We start from the raw sequence: 4,099 nt of genomic DNA, 5'->3' as shown, positions 1-4,099 counted from the left end.
GTAGGTATGGAGAGGATAATTCAGTGGTCCAGGAACATTGATGGGGTAAGAGAACCTCAGTCCTAATTCTGAAAAATGTTGGCCCCAAGATAGCTGATCAGTTGCTTGGAGTATAATAGCAAGGCATTTAGATGTGAGTCAAATGCTATGAATAGAGCTGGCTTTTTGTTTTCACCCAGGAATCTTTCCAAGGGTGGCTGATGTATATGGTTAAATCTGGAGGTAGAGGGGAAGGATATAAGTCCAGAAAAGAGATGGATAAGAATAAGGTGGGGTCTTATGCCTTAGCTGGGTTGAGGGTTTGGCTTCTGGTCCTAGAACAGGAGTCCTCAGCACAGCAAGCAAACAGAATTAAGGCTTCTTCCTCTTAAGGTTGAATTACTTAGGCAGATACCCATTCTAAGATGAAGCCAACACAGTAGGGACGTTCAGCTAGAACTTCAGAGCTACTCAAGCATCGGAATCTTCCTCAGCAGATTCAGGGCCCAGATAATTTTTGGCTGATAAAGAGGCCTGGAGGGGAGACCTGAGACCAAATAGATGGGTCTGGGTCACAGGACCCAGATCCTGAGAGAGTAGGTCAGGTACAAGTCTACTGGACAAGAGACTATTGTTCCCAGCCTTTCAGAAACAAATAGGCTAGAACCTACATGTGGAAACCATCAATAGATCCAGTTGTGAGGAAACCAGGAAGGGGCTGACATCCTTGGTTCATATTCACACAAAGACTCAGTTTTGAGATGCACTTGGTCAACTTTTTATTGAGTTATCTACCATGTTCCACATATAAAATTAGTTTCTTTAATTCCTTTAATTCTCATAACAACTTCATGAGGATAGTTTGATTTCAATCTTAGAGAAGACAGAGAATATAAGACAAGGTAAATTATTGGGATAATTATTTTTATTGGAATAATAATTGTTGGAACTCAAACCCAAATCTTTATGTTTCCATAGAAGAAGGTGTATTTGTTTCCTATTGCTGCTGTAACAAATTAGCACAAATTTAGCGGCTTAAAACAACACACGTTTATTCTCTTACCATTTTGGAGGTCCAAAATCTACAATCAAAGAGTTAGCAGGGCTGGTTCCTTCTGGAGACTTAAGGGAGGGTTAGTTGCCTGACCTTTTTTAGCTTCTAGAGGCCTCCTGCATTCCTTAGCTTGCGGCCCCCTCCTTGCATCACTCCAACCCCTTGCTTCCGTCTTCACATCTCCTCCCCCTGATTCTAATCCTCCTGCCTCCCTCTTATAAGGACTCTTGCGATTAAATTGGGCCCACCCAGCTAATCTCCTCATCTCAAGATCCTTAACTTATCACATCTGCAAATTCCCTTTTACCATGTAAGGTAGATAATATATTCTCAGGTTCTAGGGATTAGGATGTAGACTTGGGCGTGGGGCAGCCTTATTCTACCTACCACGGGAGGGAATGGAGGGAAGTGCTTTGAGCTGGTGAGGTAAAGGTGGCCAGACAGAACGGAGAGTTTAAACATTCTCTGAGGCTGATGCAGGACAGGAACAGGGAACAGAGACAGGTGTCCCTCAGCATGCAGGAACTTCAGTGGAGGATGGTTGCAGGACACTGGTTCTCAGTGGGGAGGGACCTCTGGCATAGGGGTCTCCAAGCTGCCCAGAGCAGCAGGGACCACAGACAGATGGCAGGACCAGATCTCAGCAGCAGTCTCTTCTAGCTAAAGGAAGGGCCATAAAGGTGATGACCATCATGCAGAAATGCCCACCTACTCCTCTGCCATTCTAGAACCATATAAGCCAGGATTCTTGTGTGACCTCATAGAGTAGGGGAAAGGGTCCCCCAAATGATTGAGATTGACTATCTGGTTGGGTTGACCAGTGGGGACTGAGACAAGATTAAATAACATTTTAAGAGTTTTTAAGGGAATGTGACATTGAACCTTCGTACTGGTTTAAAGTCATAACTTTTGGAGTTACAAACTTTTTCCATGGCCACAGATAGTGGAGGGGCAGGTAAAGGCAGACAACAAAGAGTTTCCTGCCAGTGTGCTCCAAGCGATCTTTATAGCCAGGAGGAAAGATGAGGGACATCTCACTTCCAAATGCTCCTTACTTAGGGTCTAAACCTAAACCAGACAACCTGCTAGTTAGTCAACCTCCTTCGATGGCAGATATTATCTGAATAACAATAACCATATTAATAAGCATATCCACCAGGGGGGATGAAAAGGTGGCAGGGTATTCCCAAGAGGAAAATTAATTTCTTTTTATAATCCGCTGTAGTTTATTTCACATATTCATGACCCGCCCAGTATGTTTTTTCTTTATGACGAGCCATAAAAATGACAAAATACATTAGCCAAGTTCTTCGTTTCTGCTAAAATGACCATATTCAAAAATAATAACAGAGACTTGTATCAGCGATGCAAAAGATGCATGAAGTAATTGGGGCTTAATTTGTACACAAACTGTCAAGGCAGTTTTCCTCACGGCCTGCATCTTCTGAATTCATTAGTCTCTAATTACGGCCAGTGGGGACCAGCAGTTAGAAGGTTAAAGAGGTTCTGACAGGCCTAATCATTGCTCAGGAAGCTGAAAATGTATGCAAAGTCTCAGCAGATGGGGTGAGAGCAGCTTCTGCCAAGTGATAACTGTTATTCCTTTGCACCTCCAGAGCTGTCATCCTAACAGGCACATTTTAAATTTATTAATGCTCTGGTTACAATGCATACACAGTCTCTAATGGTATGTCACTCTGAGTATATAAACTAAGCAATTAACACATATTACCTGGTAATGGTAAAATTATTTGTTGCCTGTTTGATTTTTTTTTTTTTTTTTTTGGTTGTCTCCTATTCCAGTAAGAATTGTCCCAGGAAAAGCTTCCCTTTGTTAAACTGGAAGCAAAGCTACATTGTAGATGAATTTCTCTTTTTGATATTATAAGCAACCTGAATGCCTATGGCCATGCTTTACTCAACCTGTCCCATCCATCACCAGATTCAGGCCTCTCACATCAGAATCTAGTAGTTAAAAACAATTCGGGTGAGAGGCTTGGTCAGACTTTTGGGAAGAGGCAGAGAATGCCAATCTTTGATGAAATGACCCTTTAAAGTGAGAAGAAACCCAGGGTCGTATTTCTCATCTGTGACTCGATACTAACTCCTAGGAGAGATGATGTGCACATTGCAATTTCCAATTCAAAAGTCATCAATATCTTATCCTTCTTTGGTGGTCTCCCTGACTACTTTAATCCTGATTGTTTTAAAGCTAACTAATCACCAGTAAGATGTGTGTGTGTGTGTGTGTGTGTATGTTTTAAATAAATGAGGTCTCTTGTCTTTCCTGTGACTATACCCATGACATGGGAAGGGCCTTTAATTAAATGCAGCACTTAGCTCACAATTGTTTGCATGTAGGAGGCTGCAGAAATGGAGACAGCTGGAATGGATAGTCCCTAAATTGTAGGCTTCATCAGGACTACAAGATTCATCAGCGGTCCTAATAGCATGAGAAGGTGTTAATCTCAGCCACAGAGCAATTATCCGTCCAGGGACTGACCGCCACTCTCTGCATCCACTAGCCCATTTCGCCTAATTGATTTGCACTGTATAGAAGTAATATAACAAAAAAAAAATGTTGCAGAGACTTTATGTTAATTAAAAACTGTGATTACATTTCCCTACTAGGTGGTCCATTTAAGATTTTTATACCATACAGAAAAGACATCAAACTATTACGTAATAAGTTTTCTTTGCCTGAGACCAAATAACCCATCCACTGTGGTTCCTTCACTGTCTGGAAGAATAGCCCTGGTTGATTAACACACCTGAGCTGTGTGACCTCGGGCAAGCATCCTTATTTCTCTTAGCCTCAGTTTCCTCATCCCCAAAGTGAGAAGTTGGGCTAGACAATCTCTGACCTCTGCAATCTTTTCGAGTCCTGAAGGTCGACAATTCTATCAAAGTCTACTGGGCTGTGTAGCCAGGAGAGGATTCTACCATTGAGCCAGAGCACGAGTCAGGAGTAGGTCTGGTCTTTCATCTTCCACTTCCCGTTTTCAACTTGGAAGTTTAATCTGGTTTCTGACTCTCCTGTTTATTTATAACTTTTTAAAACATGTG

At 42.1% G+C, this 4,099-nt stretch overlaps 1 protein-coding gene across 10 annotated transcripts in view; it reads left to right on the top strand.

Moving 5' to 3' along the window:
• The window catches only part of LOC309665580 (uncharacterized protein), a 205,490-nt gene that overhangs the window by 187,314 nt on the left and 14,077 nt on the right, over nucleotides 1-4,099 (top strand). The window lies entirely within an intron of this gene.

The sequence above is a fragment of the Balaenoptera physalus genome (assembly GCF_965194825.1).
Source record: "Balaenoptera physalus genome assembly, chromosome: 1".
Taxonomy (NCBI): Eukaryota; Metazoa; Chordata; class Mammalia; order Artiodactyla; family Balaenopteridae; genus Balaenoptera; species Balaenoptera physalus.
This window is presented reverse-complemented; position numbering and strand designations above follow the sequence as displayed.